The 27,324-nt window shown below is 42.1% G+C and overlaps 1 protein-coding gene across 5 annotated transcripts in view; it reads right to left on the minus strand.

Moving 5' to 3' along the window:
- The window catches only part of dym (dymeclin), a 523,412-nt gene that overhangs the window by 26,586 nt on the left and 469,502 nt on the right, over nt 1–27,324 (minus strand). Inside the window, exon 17 of one of the 5 annotated variants that reach the window (XR_011353340.1) lies at nt 3,899–4,055. The exons of the other annotated variants lie outside the window; for them this stretch is intronic. The gene's annotated coding sequence lies outside the window, so the exon portion shown is untranslated. The remainder of the gene's footprint in view (nt 1–3,898; nt 4,056–27,324) is intronic. 5 annotated transcript variants of the gene reach the window in all.

The raw sequence follows: 27,324 nt of genomic DNA on the forward strand, positions 1-27,324 counted from the left end.
CAAGAAGTGCTTCATTTGCTCCTCCTCATCATTTGTGGCCTGAAAGAGTGCTTCCAAATGAAATAATACTACACCTGTGAATCTATAGGGGTCATTTACAGCATCTGGTGGTCCTGCTGTGGCCTCTTCTACATTGAGGGGACAATGCAGATTGGGGGAATTGCATCATTTAGTCTGCTGCAGCAGCAAGGATGTCCCAGTGACCAGCCATTTCGCTTCCACATCTCATTCCCACACTGACATGTACTGCCTGGTTGAGGCCACATGTACATTGGAGGAACAGCATTTTATATTCCGTCTTGGCAGTTGCTAACCATATGGCACCAATATCAGCTACACCTTCCAATAACTTCCCTCCCACCTTTTCTCTTTTTCTTCTCCCCATCATTTTCTCTCACCTCACTGACTCCTTCCCCTGTCTACCCCCATTTTTCTTCCTCCTGCTCCCAACCCCCTTCCAGTCCTTCCTCATGTCAAAGTGTTTCTCAGCTTTCTGCTACCTCCCATTTCCTCTTAGATCCTTTCCTTTCTTCCCCTCTCATCAGTATTCACCTATCACATGCTTGTGCTCAGGATTTCCTGAACAGATGTCTCTTTTTTGATCATATGACAGTCATTTGTCCCCACTCTTCCTTGAACAACATAGCGATCATCTTCTAAAATAAGCTATCCATGAAAAACGTCAATTCATAGATGGACCTCAGTGATATCAACTGTTGCTCGAGGTCCAACAGCCAGACTTCAAGCACTCCACCTGCCAACACTTACGTTAGTGTTTCTCCTTGATTTCCCGCAAGGAGCAGGACACACACTCTGCAGGCATGAGATGACTTGTGGGGCCTCTATTTATTACACAAGATCGTGTTATATGGCGAGCTCTCCACTGGCCACCGTGACAGAGGTGCACCAAAGAAAAGGTACAAGGACTGCCTAAAGAAATCTCTTGGTGCCTGCCACATTGACCACCGCCAGTGGGCTGATATCGCCTCAAACCGTGCATCTTGGCGCCTCACAGTTCGGCGGGCAGCAACCTCCTTTGAAGAAGACCGCAGAGCCCACCTCACTGACAAGAGGCAAAGGAGGAAAAACCCAACACCCAACCCCAACCAACCAATTTTTCCCCTGCAACCGCTGCAACCGTGTCTGCCTGTCCCGCATCGGACTTGTCAGCCACAAACGAGCCTGCAGCTGACGTGGACATTTACCCCCTCCATAAATCTTCGTCCGCGAAGCCAAGCCAAAGAGAAGAGACATAAGAGAGAAACCAGAATGGTATTTACTGAAAGTCTCCACTCATCAAATTCCTGCAGAAGATCGTACACTGTGGAAATGGGCTCTGCATTACCAACATATATTTTATGTACAGATTTCCTAAGCTTGATGAAGATAAAGAGATAAAGATGCTGGAATCCGGAAGAAAAACAGAATACTGGAAGAACTCAGCGGATCAAGTAGATCTGTTGAGACTCTGCACCAAGTCTGAGAAGGATGATTGCAAGTATATAGTGGTACAAGGAGGGGTGCGATAGATGGGCAGATGGAGCCAAGTGGAGGACTTGGTGGCAGGGTGGGGAGGGGGGTGCAGAGACTGGTAGGTAATAGGTAAAAACAAATTTGGGGGGAGGGCATGATGGGTAGACAGAACCAGGTGGGAGGGTGAAAGGTTCGAGTGAACCTTTTTGCCCTGAAATCACTCAATCTCATTTTTAGAATCCTCTCACTTGCTAGACGTCCTTTTATCTATATCAGCCTCTACCAATCAACTGATTTGAATTGCTGTCAAAAGCCATCAAAACTTAGCTTTCCTGTAAGTTAAGCTTTTAACTTATGGTACAATCTTTTTCATAACTATTTTTAAAGAAATAGAATTATGTACCTCTTTTTATTTCACATAAGTGTTATCCACATAGCCCCAATGGACATTTCCCCAGGAATATCCTCTTTCAATTCTGCAGTTATTATTCCTAATCAAAAATACACTCCCCCACATTTTCCATATCTATTACACCTGTAACCTCTTCCCATCATCCCCTCCTTATCTGGTTCTACCTACCACTTACTGGCCTCTATCTCCCACTCCCTTGTACTGCTACATGCTGTTAATCTTTCCAAAGCATTGCCTAAAATTATTTCAGTATGATTCATTGCGGTTGCAGTTTACAGACCTTCAGTCCTTCACACCACTATATAGTGTGCAGACACACACAACAGACATCAGTGTGGTGAGGTCACCTTACCACACATTACCCATTTGAATAAAGCTGAGACATACCACCTGTAAGTGGAACAAAACTGGACAGACGTGTGTGCTTGCATGTATAGTCAAAAGTATAGTCAAGTTAGTATCAAAGTTATCACAACAAATTTATCTGGTTATTAAGTGTGCTAAAGGACAATCTAAAACTCGCTTCCCAGACTGTGCTGAGTTATCTGATTTTAGAAAAGCCACCAATATTTATTTTGGTCATTCCAGATTATGCATGAGGAAGTTTTGTAGAATTACTATTCCTTATTCAGCAGTCCCCACAGGAAACTGGTAAATTGAGAAATGAAGGGGGAATATCTTGCTGACATTGAAAGGAAGCATCAGCTGACAGGTATTTTTTTTTTGGGATGTGGGTTTCACTGGCAAGAGCAGCATTTGTTCCATCTCACTCACTACTCTTGAGAGCAGACTTTCAAGGTGGTGAACTCTAGAACAGTTGTTGTCCTTCTGGTGAAGGTACTCCTAAACACTAGCAACTATTTTTTTCCAAAAGGTTTGCTTCCTGAAAACAAATAGAAGATTATGATAGACAACCTCAAGCTGAGCATGAAGATAATTTCAGATTTGGTGTATCATGGAGGAAGTTGAAGAAACATTAAATTAACTTTTATTGAATTTCAAGTCAAATCGCCTTTATTTATTGTTCATATCATGTTCACACGGCGTTTCTCCAAGACCACGGAGCATATTTACATAAATATAAGAACATAAGTTAGAATAGAAGTTAAACACATTGAAATATTAAAATATTAAGACATCTACAGTAAAAGGCCACAGTATTCCATCTACTTATGTTCTGGGGATTCAGGAGCCTGATGGCTTGGGGGTAAAAACTGTTGCCCATTCTGGGTGTAAGCACCTGAGTACTGCAGTACCTCCTACTAGACGGCAGAGGGGAGAACAGTTTACGTGAGGGGTGTGCGGAGTCCTTCACAATGTTTATTGCATTTCACCTGCATCGAGTGTTGTAGATGTCCTTCATGGTAGGAAGAGAGCCCCCAAAGATCTTTTCTGCTGACTTCACTATCCTCTGCAGGGTTTTGCCATCTGGGCCCTTCTGAATTCAACCATCTCTTTTGTTTTATTAATGTTGAAATATAGGTTGTTGGCTCTCCATCAGTCCGTGAGCGACTGCACCTCACCTCTGTATCCTGACTCCTCATTCTTACTAATAACATCCACAATGGTCGTGTTGTCAGTGAACTTGATGATGTGGTCTGAGCTGTGTTTAGCTGCACAGTCGTGAGACAGCAGAGTGAACAGCGGTGGACTAAGTACGCAGCCCTGAGGGGCACCAATGCTCAGTGTGATGGTCTTAGAAGTGCTTTACCAATCCAGATGCTTGAGGTCTCCCCGACAGGAAGTCAAGAATCCAACTGCAGAGGAAGGTGTTTAGACCCAGCAGTCTCAACTTCCTTGTGTTGAATGATGAACTGAAGTCAATAAACAGCATTTGAACATATGAGTCCTTATTTTCCAGGTGGATGAGGGCTAGATGGACGACAGTGGTGATGGCATCATCCACAGAATAGTTGGATCTGTATGCGAACTGCAAGAAGTCCAGTGATAGGGGCAGCATAATTATTTAGTAATCACATAATGACACTGACACATTGCGTTAATTCAACTGACCTAAAAATAATTTTGTGACTGATTTTCGTTCGTACTCAGCATCTGATGGCTCTCATGCCAGTGTCCAACAATAGCCAGTGTCGATGGATTCCAGTTACCCTTTTCTATGGTTGCAATATCCTGGTGAAACCTTTCACCATGTTCATTTCTGACTGCACTGAGAGGGTGGAAAGGAAAGAAGACTAAGTGCAAATGCAGAAAATAAATGTTCAATAACATGTTGCACTTCGTGGTTTTGTATGCTTTATGTAAACTTAAAATATAACAGGAAATCACAAAAATAAGTTATATCTAAACCAGGGTATTTGATAGAAAAGTTTTAAGGTGATTTTCATGATCAGCAGCCCAAAATTCATAAAATAGACCCAAAAGTGTTCAGGAAGCAACATCTTTGTAGTTGGAGCAGATTTAAGGGCATTATGAAATGTCACATGAAATCAAATAAAACTTTTCATCCTCAAGTTAGATGAAGAATGAATCTCATGTTAATTTCATTTTTTAAACCAGCTCCTTTCTTCTCCTCAGCCTTCAAAAAGTTTGCAAGTTTCAAAGAAAGATTCCATTATGAGATGGGACCAATCAGCACTACAGCTTATTCCAGGTTCAAGCAATCAGCTTGACCTACTCCTCCACAGTTTTGATTCTTTTCATTTACACATCTAGATTTCTTTTAAATGCAATAACCGAATCTGGGGTGCATTCCAAATTCTAATCTCTCTTACTGCATCAATAACCTTATTCTCATGGTACTTCTGATTCTTCTGACAATCATTTTCATTTTAAGTCCTCTGGCTCTTGATTCTTTTGTCAATGGGATCAAATTCTCACAATTTACACGGCCTTAATTATTAATGATTTTAAATGGGTTCACACAATTCCATAGGAATAACTTAATGTATCCTACCTTTTCACAGAAGTAAAGACCTTCATCCTCAGAATCATTTTTGCAAATTCCTAAGAAATCCACATCTTTCCTAAAGTAGGGTGCTTAGTCATGGACAGAATACCAGTTGTGGTTACATAGTAACCTCTTGCATTTGTATTCTGTTGAAGAACTTCAGGATCCCACATGCTCTTGTTTTTAACCATTCTCTTAACCTTATCTGCCATTTTCAATGGCACATATACCTTCAGAACTCTGTGTTCCTATCCTTTTAGAATTTTTAGACAATCTGTAATTTCATAAGAAAATCTCAATGAAATTAATTGAATTAGTTTTGTCTTCAACAATCCATACTTGGAATTTTTCCCTAATCTATATTTATCTGAGTGATTGCTAATTCTATCCCTGGTAATCTGTTCCAAAAGATTTTTCATCAATAATACAAAACGGACTATTATGTAGTTGCTAGGTGTATCCTTACACTCTTTTTTGAACAAAGTTGTAATATTTGTAATTCTCCACTTCCATAATTGTATCTAGAAGTGATCAGAAGAATATGGTCAATAATTCTGCAATTCCTTCCTCGCTTCTCTCAAAACCATGATGTAACCTGGTGTTGTTTATTTGTTGTTATCTATTGTCATGTCATACAGTGAAAGAGGACATTAGACCCTATGTCCGCCCTGACCTTCAAGTATCTATCTATACTATTTCCATTTATAACGTGGTCTGTAGCTTTATAATGATTTAAATGTTCATCTAGATACTTCCTAAGTGTTCCAAGGGGAACTATGTCCACCGCCCACTCAGATGGTGCGTTCCACATTCCAACCACCCTCTCGGTGAATTACTCTCAATTGTTAATTCCAATTTTATCTGAGTAAAATCTATTTTCATTCATCAAAATGTGGCTTTCTCCAATTTATTATTTTAATCTTATTGTACATATCCTTGAAGAAAGAAACATATTCATTATTCTCCCATCACCTGATACTTCTCCTGTGTGCATAGATTTTAACATTGTCAGGAGCTAAACAAGATTGAGAAAATAAGGCCAGGAGAAGAATTAGGCCATTCAGCCCATTAAGTCTGCTATTCTTTCAACCTCACTTTCCTGCCTTCTCCCATAACCTTTGATACCTTGACTAATCAAGAACTTATCAACCTCTACTTTAAAAAATGACAGCCTCCAGGGCCACATGTGGCAATAAATTCCATAGCTTCACAACTCTCTAACTGAAGAATTTCTCCTCATCTCTGTTCTAAATGGGCATCCTTTAATTCTGAATCTGTGCCCACCGGTTTGCGACTCTCCCACTACTAGAAATACTTTCTTCATGTCCACTCTGTCTAGCCCTATCAGTATTTGGAATGCTTCAATGATATTTCCTCTCATTCTTCTAAACTTCAGCAGTTCAGGTCCTGAAACATAAACTGCTCCTTGAATGTTCAACTTCTCATCCATTGGATCATCGCCAACAACAGCACATCCTTCCTTTGAAATGGGGCCACTGATGCTCCACTGCCTTCCCTGCCAGGGTCCATTCAAATCAGCTTTAGCCAATTCATCTCACATGCCTCTGTAGTACCTTTACTCAACTGTAATACTGGCACATCCAATTTTAGCTATCCTCTCTCCTTAAGTTTAAAATTTAGACATACAGCATGGTACAGGCCCATTCGGCCCACAAGCCTACACCCAAATTACCCACAATCCTCGGTATGTTTTTGAATAGTGGGAGGAAACCAGAGCCCCTGGGGAAAACCCACGCAGACATGGAGAGAACGTACAAACTCCTTACAGATAGCATAGCATTTGAACCCTGTCCTGATCGCTGGTGCTGCAACAGGGTTGCGCTAACTGCTACGATAACTGTGCCGCCCCTTCTCATAATGCAAACTGAATTTTATCATATTGTGATTACTGCTTCCTAATGGTTCTTTTACCTTAAGATCCCTAATCACATCTGGTTCATTACACAGCAACAAATCCAGATTTGTCTTTTCCCTTTAAAAAGCCATCTCGTAGGCATACCAAAATTCCTTCTCTTGGGATCCAGTGCCAACCTAATTTTCCCAGTCTACCTGCATATTGTAGCCTTTCCCATGAGCCCCATAATATTTGCCTTTTTACATGCCTTCTCTAATCCCTATTTTAATTTTTAAGCTACATCCTGGGTGCTATTTGGAGGCATGTATGTCACACCAGCAGGAGGCATGTATGTGAAACCCACCAGGTGTTAAGAGTTTCTCAACTCTACCCACAATGATTCTACATCCTCTGAATGACTCCCATGCCTTCCAAATCAGAATGAAATACATCGCATCAGGCGGTGGAGAATTATCTACATTTAACTGTTCCAAAATTCCACTGCTCACTCCCCGAATTCTCCAACTACAATATCCTCCAAACTGAAAACAGATAAGAATTATTCATTTAATACCTCACCTCTGACTCCATGCACTGACTGCCACTTTAATACCCAATGGACTACATTATTTTTCTGGTCAGCCTCCTACCCTTAATTACACTGATGTAATGCTTTGGGACTTGCTTGCCAAAGCCATTTTGTGTCTCTTTCCCTTTCCTGATTACTTTTTAAAGTAATTTAAGTATCCACCAGGACTTTCTATATTTCTGTTGGGCCACTCCTGTTTTCAGATTTTGGCTATGCTGGACAATGAAGATTTTGCTTCTCGAACACTTTTGGGAGTATTTTATAGATTTTACAATTCTGAAATAGAACTTTGCTGAGGTGAGATCCTTAATTTCCAGTTTACCCTTGTTTTCCAGTTTACCCTTGTGCTCACTATCTCTGAAATAGTCTACCATGACACTGTGAAGAATGCATATGCTGTGTTTGTAGTATGGACCCTTTTTTGTTTTCAAACTCCAACAATATGGTCTTTTTAAAATTATTTTATATTAGAATTTTCATCTACAATGTAAGAAACATTGAAAATAACTACATCAATTATTAATCATTTATACATTGCATTGTATTTTTAATTCCCCCATCCCACCCCAATACACAAAGAAAACAAATAATAACCAAATAAAAATAATTAATTTTTTCCCGAAAGCACTTTTCGCAATTCAATGTCATACATATATATCTTCAATAATTCAAATCCTAATTGTGAATTATTCCCGACACACAAAAAAACCAAAATATCATTTGAAACACAATGTCATATATAGATATATAAATATATTCCTGAAAGAATATGCCACATAATAAGTAAATACATCAATTATTAATAATTTATACATTGCATTATGTTTTAATTCCCCCTCCCCAATATTTTACAAAAAAAACACAAGGAATATAAAAAATAAAATAATAAAAAATACTTTAAAAAAAGTTAGTCCGAAAACACTCATCAAAACTCAATATCACACTATATCTTCTGATAATTAAAATATTACTTCTAAATTACTCTCAACTTCTCTTAAGAAAACACAATATGGTCTTTTTTGAAGAAACTTCCAACATCATGTCTGTAATGGACTAATGTGCTCCTTGATTAATTGTGCAATTTCTTTCTCGCTCTAATACTTCATTTCCCAGAACCACAGCCAGCAATGTCCCTTTTTTATACTGGACTGGAAATGTAAAAGCCAGGAAAGTTTCTCCTCTCTTTTCCCTTTAAATTGATACTGCCTACTTCATGGCTTTTGCTCTTTGTAATCTTCTTGCAAATCTGCTTTTACTTAACTCTTCCACTACTGAAACTTTGCTGTGTGCACCTGATAAATATTCCTTCATTCTCTTCACGTTCATGTGCCTATCTAGAAGCTTCTTAAATGCTACTATTCTATTTGCTTCCACCATTTCTCCTGGTAGTCCATTCCAGACACCCAGCACTCTCCATGTACAATATGTGTCCTTAAACTTCCTCCTCCTCACCTTAAATGCATGCTCTTGAATGTGTGACCCTTATGCCCAGACTGAACACCCTAACAATACCTCTCATGATTTTATACACTTCCATCGGGTCATCCCTCATTTCCTTCACTCCAGATAAAACAACTTACATTTGTCCAATTTCTTCCCAAAACTTTGTACGCTCTAAACCAGAAAACATGACAATAAATTCTGATTCCGAAACCTCTCTTGATGCTTTCCAAAGATTCCACAGCTTCCTGTAATAGGGCAACCAGAATTGCTACATAGTATTGCAAGTGTGGCCTAACCAACGTTTTATAAAAGTGCAACATGACTTCATTACTTTTATACATAATTCCTTGGCCAGTAAAACCAAGCATTCTGTACATCATCTTTACCACTCTATTTACTTGCATGGCCACTTTCAATGAGCTATGGGCCTACACCCCCAGGTCCCTGCAGACCAATACCATTATATTTATCCTTCCAAAGTGTAATACCTCACATTAAACTCCATCTGTCATTTTTCTGACCATGTCCATAATTGATCTATATCATGTTGTATTCTTTGATAGACCTCTACACTATCCACAACTTCACCAATCTTTGTGTCATCTGCAAACTTTCTAATTAAACCACCAAGTAATTTATGTATATCACAAACCACAGAGGTTTCAACACCAATCCCCCTGGAGCACCACTGGCACAGGTCTCCAGCCTGGATAATACCCTTAGAGCACTGTCCTTTGTCTTCTATGAGCCACCCATTTTGGTATTCAAACAATCAATTCATCATGGATCCCATCTGTACCTTTTGGATCAGCCTCTCATGAGGAACCTTGTAAAATGCCTTACAAAAGTCTGTGTATACCACATCTATTACCCTATCTTCATCAACCATTTTTGTCACCTCCTCAAAAACTCAAATCAACTTGGTAAGACATGACCTGCTTCTCACAAAGACTCTCCCTAATTGACCATGATTTTCCAGTAAATTAGAGAAAAAGAGCAAAGATGGAAGACACTTTTAAACTTTATGCTACATTAACAAGATCATGGATGGTTTTATTTTTGATCACCATAATTTAGGAAGAATATCAAGACATTGCATTAGCTTTTGAAGTCATTTACGAGAATGGTATCAAGAATATGTGGACACCCTGGAGAAGATGGATCTTTTTGGAGCAGACAGGTAAAGAAGAGCTGACACACAAATTCAAGTTGTGAGTTCAAGATTTTATGCCATAAATAGGAAAAATTACTTCATCACCAGAATGGTTTCAAGTTTGAGGAGTCACATTTATTGAGACCACTAAAAGAGTTATAATGAAATGAAAAAACTGAGAGATCGCTTAATGGGCGCAGACTGGGAGATCACTTCATTGAAGACTTTTGCTCCATCCGCAACAGTGACAGAGACATCCTAGTAGCCAACCATTTCAGTTCTGTGTTACACTCCCACACTCACATGTCTGTCCATGGCCTAATGTACTATCCCACCAAGACCACTTGCAAATTGGAGGAACAACACCTGATTTTCCATCTGGGTACTCTCCAGCCAGATGGCATTAACATCGACTTTTCCAGTTTCTGCTAACCTGCTCTCCTCTTCCTCCCTTTCCTTCCCCCTTACAGCTCTCCTCTCCCCTTCCCTCCCTACTCACCTAGCAATCCCTCCTCGCCTTGGTTGCTGCTGTCCTTTGCCTCCCTTCTCCACCTATTACCTCCTACATTTGTGACCATGCCTCCCACCTACTCCTTTATTCGGACATTTTCCCATTCATTGATAAAGGGCTCAAGCCTGAAACGTTGGTTTTGTATTCTTACCTTTGCTATAAAAAGGACACAGTGTGACCTGCTGAGTTTCTCCAGCATTGTGTTTTTACTTGAAAATCAGTATATCTGATTTGCATTGCATGAAGTGTGATGGAAGCTGCGCTGGGTGGGTCACGTCTCCAGAATGGAGGACCATCGCCTTCCCAAGATCGTGTTATATGGCGAGCTCTCCACTGGCCACCGTGACAGAGGTGCACCAAAGAAAAGGTACAAGGACTGCCTAAAGAAATCTCTTGGTGCCTGCCACATTGACCACCGCCAGTGGGCTGATATCGCCTCAAACCGTGCATCTTGGCGCCTCACAGTTTGGCGGGCAGCAACCTCCTTTGTAGAAGACCGCAGAGCCCACCTCACTGACAAAAGGCAAAGGAGGAAAAACCCAACACCCAACCCCAACCAACCAATTTTCCCCTGCAGCCGCTGCAACCATGTCTGCCTGTCCCGCATCGGACTTGTCAGCCACAAACGAGCCTGCAGCTGACGTGGACTTTTACCCCCTCCATAAATCTTCGTCCGCAAAGCCAAGCCAAAGAAAAAAAAAGATGGAAGCAGAGTCAATAATAATATAAAAAGAAAATTGGCTAAGTATTTTCAGAAGAGAATATACAGGGCTATGGGAAAGAATAGGGATTAAAACTAATTAGATAGGGCATTACAAGTTGAAATGGTTGTGACAAGCCAAATGGCTGTCTCCATTTCTTGACCTTTGGGAACCCAGCATAATTAGTGCAGCCAGTAGCAAGAAGAGAAAAAAAATATATTTTCACCAAAGTATTATAAGCATCAAAATGGATAGCTGAGATTTATTTGTGCCCAATTCAAATTAAAATTTACACTTTCATCCACTGTCCCATACTTTTATACGTGTAAAATCTGGAGAGACATTGGTTGTACTAGAATGCAAAGACCACAACAATTAAGCTAAGTGAGAAATTCCAACCTATTCCATTTTTTGATAAACTACTGGCCAGATGAAAGTCACCCGGAAGCTTGAGAATACTCTGCAAGTTGAGTCACTCCGGGCAGGAGCCAGGCTGTCTCTTCCTTATCATATTAAAGAAAAGCAGCGACAACAGATTACTTGGTTTCCTGATTCCCTTCACCCAAATGTTTAATTGCAGATTAATCAGGTTACAAAAGGAATAAAGTAAAACAAACTAAAGCCACTCATGTGGCTTAATTTTTGTGACTGATAAAAGGATGCACAGGTACCAATGACATGGTAAACAAAAATGCAATAATTTTCGAACACAAAGCATAGCAGAAGATTGGTTTTGCTTACTGTGATTATCCTATAAAAGATACTAATTCTTTTGGAACTTTGTTTTTAATTTTCCCAAAAAACTTGCTTTTATACAGGTCTTTTCATGACTTAATGAAACACCAGAGTTTCACACAATATTTAAGTAGATTTGAAGGATAACTAATATTGAAATGAAAGAAAGACAATAGCTGATATCTTCATAGCAAGGTTCCAGACATAGCACTTAGATAATGACCAGGTGTCAAGTTTTGTTCAGTTGCCGTATATTTCTAGCCCTCCTTTTGGAACCTTACCCTTGATGCTATCAAGATCCCTCTGGACTCTGCCTTAGTTTGCACTCCCTCAACCAAGTTTCTCCTTTTCTCTTTCTCTTCCTTTTGGAGGAGCTGTTTGAGAATGACCCATGATGATTACCCGGGAGAGAAAAGGGAGACTTGCCCATAGTTAGCAATGTATCTAATGTACAGGCCAAAGTTAAACCTGTTAACTAATATTGCCTCCAGACAAGAACCAAGGTTACACCAATGTTAGTCAACAAGTTGCAGTGTACAGATGATGCTTGCATATTTTCATGTTTTGAAGTTGAGCTCAAACCATTGTTGAAGCATACAAGAAAATAGCCTTTATACTTAACATTTAAAAACAAAGGCACTCCATCGGTGTGATTCACAACCTGCTTCCTATGTCCTCTCTACAATACAGCTATAAAGACTCTCTACTAAAAGACCCTGAAAAACATGGACACTTCCCATATTTTGGGAGCCATGTCTCACTAAAGACAGTTTTCAAGGATGAAATTCATCGTTTCCTTTAGTACATCAGCATAGCCTTTGGCTAACTAGGGACAAAATATTCGAAGGTTAAGAACTCAAAACTACCAGGCAACAATGATCCCTGTCTCTGTACAATTGACCTGAGGAAACTATTGTTGACACCCTGTAACAATGGATGTAAAATCACCAACATTTGTCTTTCTAAAATCTTCTAAATCCATTGAAAAGATAAGTGTGTAGCGTCTGCTAATGGAAGCGCTACCGAAATGAGAAGTCGACACAGCACGAGGTGAACCAGTATCTGAACTTTATTCTGAATTCCTCAATCTGCTCGAGTGACTGCCCACTTCCTGTGAGAGCCGTGCTGGCCTTAGGAAGTGAGTACTGGCCTTACGCAGTATCACTCCCCGTCCAGTGGCACACAACATGGAAGCGGCACTATCCCCCAGGCAATGCATGTTGCCAACCGCAGGCTCCTCTTCAGAAGGGAAAGGAAGGGGGGCCTGCACCATCTTGTGTTGGACGACTGGGTCAGCGATTCGGCACATGTAACCATATGGCCGCTTAGCCCGCTACAAGCAAGCCAAAGCCAGGGCCTCTTATAGTTCAACATTCACAGTCAGAAAGCCATTACTGTATTACACTGAATTGGCTCCAGTCAACAAGCCAAGCCAGTCACATCTGATACCAGACTCCTAAAACAAACACATTTCTTCAAGCTCTGTCGCACAAGAAATTAGCAGGTAGTCAGGGGAAAAGATTCACATGCCCACTTATTCATGGTAATCTTTGGACTGGGATTGTTCAAGGTGGGAAGGAATTTTAAGGTTGCTATGAAGAACCAGAAGGCAAGTATAAATGGTACAGAGTACACTACCTCACAAATTACCCTTGCAATACCTTCCTGTAGATCCAATATTGTCTTTAACAGTTATCTTAGAGTCAATAAGAATTAAATGGACAAGTTGCAGAAACAGAATTAGGCCATTCAGCCCATCAAGTCTGCTCTGCCATTCGAAATATGGTTGATATATTTTTCCTCTCAACCCTATTCTCTTGCATTCTCTCTGTAACCTTTGACACCTTTACTAATCAAGAATCTGTCATCCTCCACTTTAAATATATCCAATGACTTGGCCTTCACAGCCATCTATAGTAATGAATTCCACAAATTAACCACTTTCTGCTTAAGAAGTTTCTTCTAAAGGGACAACCTTTTATTCTGAGGCTGTGCCCTCTAGTCCTGGACTCTCTCACTACTGGAAACATCTTCTCCACATCCACTCCATCCAGCCCTTTAAACATTTTGAATGTTTCGATGAGATTTCCCCCTCACTCTTTTAAACTCCAGGGAGTACAAGTCCAGAGCCATCAAACGATCCACAAACGCTAACCCTCTCATCCCTGGGATCATTTTCATAAACCCTCCTTTGGACCATCTCCTACAATAGCACATCCTTCCTTAGATATGGGGCCCAAAAGTACTTGCACTTCTCTAAATGTGGTCTGACCAATGCCTTGCAAAACATTGCATCTTTGTCTACATATTCTAGTCCTCTTGAAATAAATGTTAAATAGTCTCCTTCTATATTCCTTCTACCAAAGTGCTGACTACAGTATACAATTTTGCCTATTCTCCCAACCTTCCTGCTTCCTCAGCATTGCCTGCCCCTCTTTGTATCATCCACAAAACATGGTCTAAAAACCATCAATTCCTTCATCCAAATAGTTTCTATATAATCTGAAAACTATTAGACCAAACACTGAGGAACACCACTAACCACTGGCAGTCAGCCAGAAAAGGCCCCCTTTATTCCTACTCTTAGGCTTCTGCTGGTAGAAGAAGTTAATTTCAATTTCGATGAAATACCAAAGAAGAAAATTCCCCAAGCTGTTTTTCTCCAAGTAGGAATCTTCAGGGTGGGAAGAATTCTTGATTAAGACCTATGGCAGTATAATCAATAAAACTGGCTCTGGAAAAGGAAAATCATTGCGAAAAATTGTTTGTTATGCTGGCAGACAAATGCAATGGTATTCCCCAAGAAATGGAACTGCTCTCGTCATTTTTCTTCCTATAAATGAATGAACTGTTTTCAGCCACCATTTCAAAATATGCAGATTATATTTGATAACACAGTGAGCAAGATATGGATGAGATAATTTAACAGGCAAACTTTAACAAAGGGAGGTGCAAAGGACGAACATGGGGATGGAAATTTAAACTGACTGAAGGTGTGAAACTAAAGAGAAAGATGCAGGAACGGAGTGACTGGGTATACATGTACTCAAATCTTTGAATCTGACAGGATTGGGTGAGAAAATGACTAAAGAAGCAATTGGGATCCTTGGCTTTGAAGGAGTTGTAGAATACATAAGCAAAGAGGTTACACCAAACTCCATAAAATACTTATTTGGCTGCGTTAGAGCACTGCATCCAAAGGATGGATGTAAGGGGCCGAGAGGGTGTGGCAAAGATTTAGTACAATGTTCCCAAGGATAAGACTTCAGTAAGATGGGAGATAGGAAAAGTTGGCTTTATATTCAGGGCAAAAAAAGTTCAAAGATGATTTGATAAAAGTGATCAAATCAAGAGTCCAGACAAAATAAACAAAGAGGAAGTTTCATTGGTGGAAGAATTAAGAACCAGAAGACATAGAATTAAAGTTTTTGGCAATAGATCAGAGAGAATACATGAAAATCATTCTTCACACAATGAACAGTTAGAATCCAGAATTAATGCCTGAAAGGTTGGTGAAAGCACTCAGTGTTGTTGCTCTTCTAAAGGAAATTGTATAGCTATTTTACATGAGAAAAAATATTGAAGGAATAACTGAAGAGAGGGGAAAGGATTGGCTACACTGTGTTTGCAGCCATGAGTCAGAGGTAGTATTCAGTTCAGAAACAGGTCCCTCAGCCCAACAAGTCCATTTTGGCCATGCTGGCTTCCTGAGTAAGACCCAACCACCTGCATTTGGTCCTATCTATGTACCTGTCCAAATGACTTAAACGATTCAATTGCAACCGCCCCTATCACTTCCTCTCGCATTCCACATTCCCAACATCCTCTGCATGAAAAATGTTACCACCCAAATCCCCTTTAAATAATTTCCCTCTCACCTGAAGTTGATGCCCTCTACATTTGGACTTCTATGCTCTGGGGAAAAGATTAATCTTATCTATACCATTCAAGATTTTATATAGTTCATCACTCAGCCTCCAAAGCTCAGAAAAACCCAACCTCACCATTCACCTTACAACTCATGCCTTCCAGCCTACTGACATCCATGTGAATTTTTTCTTCAACATTTCCAACTGAATGACTAGTCCTATAGCTGAATGAACAGAATTGGTCATAATACTCCATTCTTCAAGAATGGTCCAACATCTTGTATCATTAGAACATGGCCTATCAACTGAAGTATTCAGTTATGCTTTTTACAAATAGAGGACATAATATTTGTGTCGTCAGTTTTCGCACTTATCTTCTAGAGTGGTTGTTCACACAGAACGACCTGTATACGGATATCTTTTTTCTTTCTTTTGGCTTGGCTTCGCGGACGAAGATTTATGGAGGGGGGTAAAAGACCACGTCAGCTGCAGGCTCGATTGTGGCTGACAAGTCCGATGCGGGACGGGCAGACACGGTTGCAGCGGTTGCAGGGGAAAATTGGTTGGTTGGGGTTGGGTGTTGGGTTTTTCCTCCTTTGTCTTTTGTCAGTGAGGTGGGCTCTGCGGTCTTCTTCAAAGGAGGTTGCTGCCCGCCGAACTGTGAGGCGCCAAGATGCATGGTTTGAGGCAATATCAGCCCACTGGCGGTGGTCAATGTGGCAGGCACCAAGAGATTTCTTTAGGCAGTCCTTGTACCTCTTCTTTGGTGCACCTCTGTCACGGTGGCCAGTGGAGAGCTCGCCATATAACACGATCTTGGGAAGGCGATGGTCCTCCATTCTGGAGACGTGACCCACCCAGCGCAGCTGGATCTTCAGCAGAGTGGACTCGATGCTGTCAGCCTCTGCCATCTCGAGTACTTCGATGTTAGGGATGAAGTCGCTCCAATGAATGTTGAGGATGGAGCGGAGACAACGCTGGTGGAAGCGTTTAGACAAAGTAATGTAGGTGTGATACTTATGTAGGCTGAACATGAGTCGACGGTGCCCGTGACATATGATGTACGTGCAACGCACAGCGTCACTCTGTCAACATCGCCAGTCACGTCATTCATCTGCATCTGAAAAAGCCCCAAGACGGAAGAGCAAAATGGCTCTAGATCTACAGATCCTGTTAATGCCACCATCACTTCAAAGATTCACTTAGTGGTTGACTACTGCTGGTAAGTAAATGTCACCTTGTTTGACATTTAAATCTCCCATGTTGCAATGTTACGAGCTGAATATGTCATTAGGCATTATCATTGCGTCGTATTCATTAAATCATTGTTGTGGACTGCCTACAGTTCAGTTTAGTCTGCAGGCAGTCCGCAAAAATGTCTAGGGGTGCCACAGGTAAAATTTTGGAAAGGGAATGAGTCACTCATTTCTGTTCCGAAGTTTTTACACAACCTGTGTTGTGGGAATTTTGTGATAATTTCCTGTTATGTAGCGGCTATGTAAAAACCCTAAATGTCGTTAAAAAAAATGAAAGAAAATGTGTCAAAACACATTCTCCATTTGTGTTGCAACTTTCATAGAACTTGGCCTATTTCCCAGTTGATATACATCTTTTTTTAACCTTAGGAAACCTTCTTCACTGTTCAATTTTGGTGGCATCTGCATATTTACTAACTCTTATCCATATCATTAATAAAGATGATGAACAACAGTGGACCCAGTACTGATCCTTGTGGGCCACCATTGGTCATAGGACTCCAATTTGAGAAACAACACTTCACTCAGCCAGGGATGAACTCTCTCATGCAATCCAGAAGGCAAAGCGAGGGTACACATAGAAGATCCACAGACAGCTGTGTGACACTGGTGACATGAGGCGCATGTGGCAAGAGATCAAGACTATAATGGATCACAAGTCAACCTTGCGAGTTATGGACAATGATTCTTCCCTTCCGAACAGACTGAACATTTTCTATGCACAGTTTGATGAGAATAACAGGATGATGCCAAAGAAAGTTTCATTACCCCCTGAACTGCATAATTGTAGTCGAGGTAAGGAGAACCCTATCCAAGGTGAACACACACAAAGTGGCAGGACCAGACAACAAATCTGGTCGGGTACTAAAGGACTGCACAAACCATTTGACAGAGGTCTTCAAGAACATCTTCAACATCTCAGTGCAGCAGTCCATCATTCTCGCAGGGTTCAAGACAGTCACCATTATCCCAATACCCAAGAAGGTGACAATAACAGGCCTTAATGACTACTGTCCTGTGGCACTGACCTCCATCATTATGAAATGCTTCGAGCATCAGGTGATGAGATGCAACAAAGCACACCTTTGAGAGATGCTGGATCCATTTCAATTCACCTGTAGGAAAAAAACCACAGGATGCTATAGCCTTAAATCTTCAATCCGTCGAGACTCACCTGGAGAACGACGCTTATATGTCAGGCTGCCGTTCATTAACTTCAACTCAGCATTTAATATGATTATTCTCCAGAGGCTGGTGGAGAAGCTGATCTTGCTGGAACTCAACACCCCTCTCTATTACTGGATACTGGACTTCCTTATGGAAAGACCACAGTCTCTCGGGGTCAGTAGGAGAATGTCGTGCACTGTCAGACTGAGAACTGGCACACCTCAGGGCTGTGTGCTCAGCCCACTCCTGTTCATGCTACTGACACACAAATGCATCGTCAGATCCAGCTCCAAAAGTGTAATCAAGTTTTCAGATGACACAACAATAGTTAACCTCATTAGCAACAACTATGACTCACACAACAGAGAAGAGGTGGAAAATCTTGTGAAATGGTGCAAGAGTAATGACCTGCGTCTCAACGAGAACAAGATGAAGGAGATGATTGTGGACTTCAGGAGGACCAGGAATGACCACCCTCCACTACACATAAATAACTCTGTAGTGGAGAGAATGGAGAGCACCAAGTTCCTTAAAATTCACTTAACTAGTGACCTATCATGGAAACTCAACATCTCCTTGCTCGCCATGAAGGCGCATCAGCAAACTTCACTTCCTGAGAAGACTGAAGCAGGCAAGACTACCGGCCACTATTACATCAATCTTCTATAGGAGCTCTATTGAGAGTGATCTGGCTGGCTGCCACATAGTGTGGTGTAGTTGCTGTAGAGAAATGGATTGGAGGTCAAACCACAGGACCATAAGTCTCCCTTCCTCCCCATCGATGTGCTTTACTGAGATTGCTGTCTGAAGAGGGTGCGCAAAATCATTGACGACCTCTTCCACCCTGCACACAGCATCTCTCAGTTGCTCCCATTGGGGAAGAGACACAGGAGTATCAGAGGCTACGCCACCAGGCTGATGCACAGTTCTTCTCACAGGCAGTAAGAATACTGAACGACCGAAGGAACTACTCACACTAATCATCCGGGACTCTCATATGCACAAAGCATTATTTATTTATTTGTTTGTATAGATGAAATACTTGTCTTGCATATGTATTGTTTGTATATATGTGTGTTATGTCTGGTGGTGTGTTTGAATGTTTTGCACCAAGGACCGGAGAATGCTGTTTCGACAATGCATAATCAAATGACAATAAACTTGACCTTCCCTGTAACACAGCTCTTCAAGTCTCAGCTACATCCTTGTAAATTTTCTCTCCCTCTTTAAATCTTACAGATATCTTTTCTGTGGGAAGGTGACCAAAATGCACACAATACTACAAAGTTGGCCTCACCAATGTCTCATACACCCCAACTCCTCTATTTAAAACTGACTTATGAAGGCCAATGTACCAAAAGTTTTCTTTATGATCCCATCAACCTGTGATGCCACTTTTAGGGAATTATGCACTTGTATCCTCAGATCCTTCTGTTCTACCTCACTCTGTAGTGCCCTACTATTTACCATGTAAGTACTACCCTGGTTTATCCTCCCAAAATGCTACAACTCCCACTTGTTCACATTAAATTCCAACTCCCATTTTGTAGTGCATTTTAACAGCTGGACTAAATCCCTCTGCAAGCTTCAAAAGCCTTCCATGATGTCCACAACGCCTCCGATCTTTGTGCCATCTGCAAATTTACCGATTCAATTTGCATTCTGGTCCAGTCCTATGTGCCTGCTTTTGGTGCATATGCTTCTAAGCTCTTCCTACTCATACATCTGTCCTCTGGCAACTCGTGCCAGATTTGGATTACCCTCTGATTAAAAAAAAATTTCCGCTTAAATCCCTCTTAAATCTCTCTCCACTCACCTAAACCCATGTCACCTAGTTCCAGAATCATCTACCTTGGGAAAAAGATTGTGAGCATTGGCTTTATCCATGTTCCTCATGATTTTATACATTTCTACAAGTTCACCCATGAGTCTCCATGCTTTAGGGAATAAAAGTTATTTAACCTCTCCCTATAACTCAAGCCCTCTAGTCCTGAAAACATCATCTGCAGGCCTTCCAATAATTCAATATTGTGGAGCTGAATCATAAGGTCTCAACTTTTGTAGTCAACACTGCACCCATTAAGGTGAGTGTGCCAAATGGCTTCCTCACCACCCTGAGTTGCCACTTTCAGGCACTTGCACCCCTCAGTCTCTGTTGTCTCTCTCAACATCCTAGCATTCACCATGTAAGTCCTTCCCTGGTTTGAATGACCAAAGTGCAGCAAACACCTCACACTTTTCAGAGTTAAATTTCATTTATTACTCCTTGGCCCAAACTGATCTGAATCTTGTTACAAACTTAGATATCCTTCCTCACGGTCCACTACATGAAGATAAATTTTGGTGTCATTCTGCAAATTTTCTAATCATGTTAATTACACTGCCATCCAAATCATTAATGTAGATAACAAAACAACAAAAGGTCTACATGAAACCTCTGCAGCACGCCTCAAATTAGATCAACATCCTTTATTCCTCCTCATTCAGTCCTGATGATGAGTTTTGGCTTAAAATGTTAACCACTCTTTTTGTCCCACCGATACTGCTGTGTTGACTTCCTCAAGTAGATTGTGTTTGGCTTCAGATTCTAGCATCTGCAGTCTCCTGTTTGTCCACTACTACCTTCTGACTTCTTCCACTGGGATATTTTTGAATCCAATGGGTCAGTTCCCCTTGGATCCCATGTGATCAAAATTCTCAGACTAACCTGCCATGCAGTATATTGTCAAAGGCCTTGTTAAAGTCCATGTATACAATGGCCTCTGTTCAGCCCTCATCATTGTTTTTCATCACCAAAAAATTCTATCTTATTTGTAAGACATGCTCTGCCATGCTCACAACCTATCCAAATGCTGGTAGATCTTGCCTCCTGGAATCCCCTCCAGCAATTTTCCAACTGCTGATGTCAAGCTCACTGGCCTACAGTTTCCAGGCTTGTCTTTGCTAACAAGCCTTTAAGTAACAGCACAACATAGCCATCCTGCAGTCTTCTGGCACCTCTCCCGTGGCTAATTATGACACAAATATCTCTGCTGAGAGCCCAGCAATTTGTTTCCTGGTTCCCACAATTCTATGAATTTTCCTGAGTTGACAAATATTAAGAAGAAATAATTCCAATAATTTTTATGCTATAGATTTCTAATCATCCATCTTGCGTTATTGACCGATGATTGCTAATTTTTAAACGGTAAATTTCCTTTTCATGACTCATATGTAGCAATTTCTTAGAACTAATACTTCTAACCAACACTCTGACAACATCAGCATAATTTAAGCAGCCGTAAAGAAATCTTGAACATTTGAGGATGCTGGATCATGACATTTCAGTTGAAAGTAATTTTATATGGTTAAATTTAAATGACTCACCAGATTTTCTGGCTGAATTTATGGACATTGATAAACTTCCCCCGTCCTGCCACTGTTGTTACAGTAACAGTACGTGGGAAAATTATAGTAAAGTTCAGGCAACATTAAAGTAGTGGATCTAGACAAGATTTAGATCTTTTCTGCTTTGAAATGTGGTATCTAATGGTAATTAACTGAAAAGATTCACTTCTTCACAAGGTCTTTACTAAACAGTCTGAAGTGTAAGAGGATTTAAATTAGTCTACAGTTGAGAGCATCTTTTCATGGCATGTTGAATATATTCACAGAGAAAAAATTATCCTTGTCCAACTGATTATTCTTCCTATATTTGAAATACACCAGCAGACTGTTCAAATGCCCATCCAATCCAGATGACCTATGTCGTCGGTGCACTTTATCTAAATGATAAAATATGTAACCCCGATGATTCATTTTCATTTACAGAATATAGGTGCCTCTGTCAGGTCCAGCTTTAATGCACACAATAGCATGACTGTATTCATTCTACTGCAGTGAGTTGTGAGAGAACGAATGTACAAACTGGAGACGCAGATTGCTAGCTTGGGTATCACAATGGAACGTTTATCTAAAACTCGCGCGCTTGCTTTTTACACCGAGAGTCGGACCGTGCGTACATCCCGCCGCTTGCCTCATGCTGATGCAAGCACACAAGCCAACTTCCAGCCTGGACCGGAAAAGATGCATGTGCGCTGCCATCTTTGCCGCGGATGCCCCGCTGACCGTGCAGAACAAGCGGGGCTGGTTCATCCTGGCACACCTGTGCATGGCCTCACACCCCCACCTCACCCCAAGAACTGGCATTAGTAGTGTCCTGCTGCGCTGATGGCAGGCATTGCTGTTTTGATGGCCTGCCTCTGTGTGCTGGCTGCTGGACTCTGACTGGCTGTGATATGTCCATGTGTGTGGGCTTCAGATGGTCCACAGTGAAAAGCTCCTCTCTGCCTTGATTTCCAAGGCAAAGGTGGAACCTGTTCTGCGGAGCACTCTATAGGGTCCTTCATAGAGACGCTGAAAAGGTGCTTGGTGGCCACCCCTGTGTACAAAGACATAGGCCCAATTCATTAGGTCGTGGAGAATATGAGAGGGAAGTGTCATGAGGGTGGAGGGGGTGCTAGGTACACCAGCTTGTCCCTTAAGTGCTCCTAGGTCCTGGTTGGGCCAGGGGTAGGATGTGACCGGGAACAGCGAGGGACTCCCTATAAAGCAACACGACGGTCAAGGCATACAGGTCGTCTTTGGGGGCCCATACAAATACCCAGGAGGATCCAAGGGAGCTTGTCTGTCCAGTTTGGACCCTTGAGTCGCGCCATGAGGGCTGATTTCAGATGCTGGTGGAAAAGCTCCACCAGGCTGTTGGATTGGAGGTGATAGGAAGTTATGCGATGTAGCTGGGTCTCCAGGAGTTTGGAAAGTTCATCCCATAAAGCGGACGTGAACTGCGAACCACAGTCGGTGGTTATGTGGGCCAGGACGCCAAAACAGGTGATCCAGGTGGACGAGGCAATGTTGAGAAGGGGGGGTCGCCTCTGGTCATCGGGTGAATCAGTTCACCATAGTGAGCAGGTAGCGGTATCCCCTCAAGACAGGCAGGGGGCCCACAATGTCCATGTGGACATATTTGAATCAGTGTGAGGCAGGCTCAGACTTGCTGGATAGGCACTTGGGTGTGCATCTGCACCTTCACCATCTGGCAGTCCATGCATGCTCTTGCCCATTTTGTGACCTTTATGCAAAGGCCATACTAGATGAAATGGGTGGAAACCATCTGAACCGTTGTACGGATGGAGGGGTGTGACAAATCGTGTAAAAGGTCGAAGACCGTTTTCTGCCATTTAGTTGGTACCACTGGTCAGGGGCTTCCTGTTGAAAGGTCACAAAGGATGGTGGTGGTGGCATCATCCAAGGGTAGATCCTGCAGTTGTAGGCCCACAATGGCCGCGCGGAAATACTCTGTGTCCGAGTTGGCTTGTTGAGCCCGGGCCAGCTCGTAGAAGTCAATGCCCTGCAAAAGGGTGCACACTGCTGGCCTGGAGAGGACAACTGCAACCATGTTGTGTTTTCTGGAGAGATGGCCAATGGAGCAAGTAAACTCTGAAATGTACAACAGGTGATGCTGTTGGTGGGCGGACCAAGGATCCAAAACCTTGTGGAAGGCAAAAGTTAGCGGCTTGTGGTCGGTGTAGACCATGAAGGGCTGACCTTCCAGGAAATAGCAGAAATGGCGAACCGCAAGGTAGAGGGTGAGCAGCTCCCTGTTGAAGGCACTGTACTTGTGTTCCGGTGGACGGAGATGGTGGCTGAAGAATGCAAGTGGCCTCCACGTATTGTCCACTAACTGCTCGAGGATGGTGTCATAGCGGTGCCGGATGCGTCGTCCGTGAATGTATCCAGCCACGGGTGCACTAGCATAGTTGAATGCACCAGGTCTTCCTTAGTACCTGTGAAAGCGGCCGATGCCTCATCTGTCCAATCGAGGTCCCTGATGGTGGCAGTCATCAGGTTGAAGAGGGGCGCATGATAGAGGCTGCCACTGATGTAAAAGTTTACCACCCCATGAACTTCTGGAGGTCTTTGAGCGTGGTTGCCTTAGGAACTGGCGGATAGCCTCTACCTTGTCCGGGAGTGGCACCGTGCTATCTTTGGTGATGTGGTGGGCCAAGAAATCAATCTGCTCGCAGCCAAACTCACACTTTGCGGGGTTGATGGTGAGACCAAACTGTGTCAGTCGAGCAAATAGTTGTAGTAGGTATGCCACAAGTTCCTCCTGCATGCTGCTCATCACCAGGATGTCGTCAAGGTAAAAGAAAAGGAATGGTAGGTCACCTCCTACTGTGTCTATCAACATCTGGAACATCTGTGCAGAATTTTTCAGGCCAAATGGCATCCTCAGGAACTCGAAAAGGACAAATGGAGTGATGATGGCTGTCTTCTAGATGTCTTCTGGGTGGACCGGGATCTGATGTTACTCCCGGATCAAGTCAATTTTGGAGAACAGGTGGGTGCCATGAAAGTTGGCTGTGAAGTCCTGAATGAGGGGCACTGGAAGTGGTCTGGAACTGTAGCCTTGATCAAATGATGGTAGTCACTGTAGGGTCACCAATTGCCGTTGGAGGGGTGAAGCCCACGAGTTGTCAGACCTACAGATGATGCAACTCCTCCTTGGCCAGTCCGACTTAGTCCGGCGCCAGCTGGCAGGCTTGCGAGTGGATGGGGGTCCATTGGTCGCCAAGTGGTTCTGGACATCGTGCTGTGGTTGTGTGGAGGTGAACTGTGGGCACAGAATGGTCGGGTAGTTGGCGAGCAGGCAGGTGTAGCGGTTGCCTGAGGTCTCCACAAGGCAAGAAAGCCCAGGCGCACGTGTCAGTGGCTATGTTGGGATGGGGGTGGGGGGGGGGTTTGCCTCTGACTACTGGGAAAATCTGTCCACTCCCTAATGCTCTTGGTTATGGTGTCTTGGAATCCTGACCCAACAATGAAGTAGGAATTTATTTACAAATCAGAATTAGAATTATATATTTTTACATTGGGAACTTGTATGCTTGTAGTCTTTATAGGTATAGGTGGCAGTGATTATGCATTTGGGAGGTGTTGTGACTCAGCTTTGAGGGCAGCATTTGGTATTCACTGCAGCCAATATGGAAACAGTTGTTACATTTGATGGAGTAGGTGCCTATCAAGCAGGTAGCTCTTTGCAGACTGGGGTCAAGCTCTTTGAGTGTTGTTGGACCTGTGCTTGTCTATCGTGGGCAGCATGGTTAGCTTAAAAGTTTGTGACCTGGGCTCGAATTCATCGTTGACCACAAAGGGTATGTACATTCTCCGCATAACCATGTGGGTTTCCTCTGGTGCTCAGGCTTTCACCCATATTCCAAAAAAGCGTACAGGTTAGGTTAATTGGTCTCATGGGTGCAATTGGGGCAGCACAGGCCCATGGGCTGGAATCGCGCTGTAAATACTGTATTATTGAAATTATGTCATTTTATATCTTTCAAAAGGTTTTTAAAAATTAGATGGCAAAGAACACATATATTGTAGAATAGCCAATGTCAAACCTGTATTTACAGCCAGAGAAAAGGTAATTTCAGGGACTGGAGTAGAATGAGCAGAAAAGCAGTTAGCAAAAAGGAGCACGTCTAGTTATTATGGCCCATCAAACCAAATAAGATCAGGGTAGTCTGATCTTGACTTCAACTCTTCTATCCTGCAAATTTCCACTCCCTAGATTCCAAAAATATGTCTATCTTGGTCCTGACAATCATAATCATCTTCCATAAGTCAGCCATTTGAGGTATTTGTTCTTCTATCCATTAATTTCAATTTTATTAGAACATCTTGATGTAAAGGGCAGTCATTTTGACTGCTCTAAAACTTAGCTTGTTTGAACCAAGGTCATTGTGAGGGCTTCTAACAGAATCCAGCTGTTACTGAGTGTTGCTTGAAATCACAGTTGGTTTCATCCTCCATCACTCTGTTCATGATAAAATCCAGTTGAAAGGCGCCAAATGGTCAGTTTGGATTTTCTTTTTGTTCCACTTTGCCAAAGATGCCGGCATGTACTTGTCTTGAAATAAGTGAAGAGAGACATGGCTATTTCAGCTTTACTAGCCTTCAGTAATGTAGCCAGATTCTTTTTGGGTCCATATTCTTTGATTTATTCAGTACACCCAAGTCTTTCTTGATGTCCTGAACGTAATTTTATTTCCAGCCCAGTTGTGATGACATAATTACCCATGCAACATATCTTTTGAATCACTGAGGGAGAATTGGATCAAGCTGCCCTGGCAGTGACCATCAGTGAGCAACCCTGGAACAGCTACATTATTTGAGTGTGGCACTGGATTAAAATTTCTGAACGGCCTACCAATATTCATCTTCAAATGCTTCAACTCTACCCCCACATTTCACTAAACAACAGGATCATAATGGAGTGCAACACAAAAGTCTGCAGACACTGCAAATGTAGTCAAAACACAGAAATGCTGGAGGAACTCGGCCAATCTTAAAGCATCCATAAGATACCATGAGGAAGGGATTGATAATATATCTTTACCTCTTATGGACACTGCAAGACCTGCTGAGGTCGTCCAGCATTTCTGTGTTTTGAATAGAATCATAATGTTCATTCTCTAGCGTTAATTTCCAAGCCACAGATCCCGCTTTTGCTTCCAAGACGCAGTATGAGCCTCTTTTCTCATTTCTCATGTCCAAATCTTCCTAATTTATCTGTTGATGTCCAGGCTCCTTTCAAAATTGCTCCCCAACCTCCAAGATCCCAGACCTCAAGCTGAGGTCCAGGTCAAAAGGAAGCACAGTTCGCGATTAACATCCATCCTAACAGCTTATCTAGTGTACATGATATGCACTGCCCTACCTCAAGAATCATCTCTTACCCTTTTTATACAGAGATTCCACTTAATTGGTGTGTGAACAACTTGTCTTTAAAGCCAGCTCGGGTCATTTATACTGTTAGGTCTGCTTTGTTCATGAATGAGTGAGACAAACACCAGGCTGAGTCGAAATCAGGGTTCTTTGTTCTTTATTACCGGATTGTAACACTTGCGACTAACCATGTTAGTCGGAGAATGCATTCTGCCGTTATCAGCAAAATGGTGATTTTTTATACCCTTGGATACATGCTTAGAACATCATCATATCATTACTTGTCCAATGACTAAAACTGTTGCTATCCTTTCCCTGCTAGCTTCCTGCCTCTCAATCCATCAATGTCTCTCTTATCTTGTAAGTACAAGGATGCATTCACATCTTGTTACAGCCCTGCACATTCCCATCTCATGATGTTTTACCTAACAGGAGTACAAGGACACCTCCCCTTCTTGTTACAGCCCTGTACAGGGTAACTCC

This window comes from Narcine bancroftii, chromosome 3 (genome assembly GCF_036971445.1).
Source record: "Narcine bancroftii isolate sNarBan1 chromosome 3, sNarBan1.hap1, whole genome shotgun sequence".
NCBI lineage: Eukaryota > Metazoa > Chordata > Chondrichthyes > Torpediniformes > Narcinidae > Narcine > Narcine bancroftii.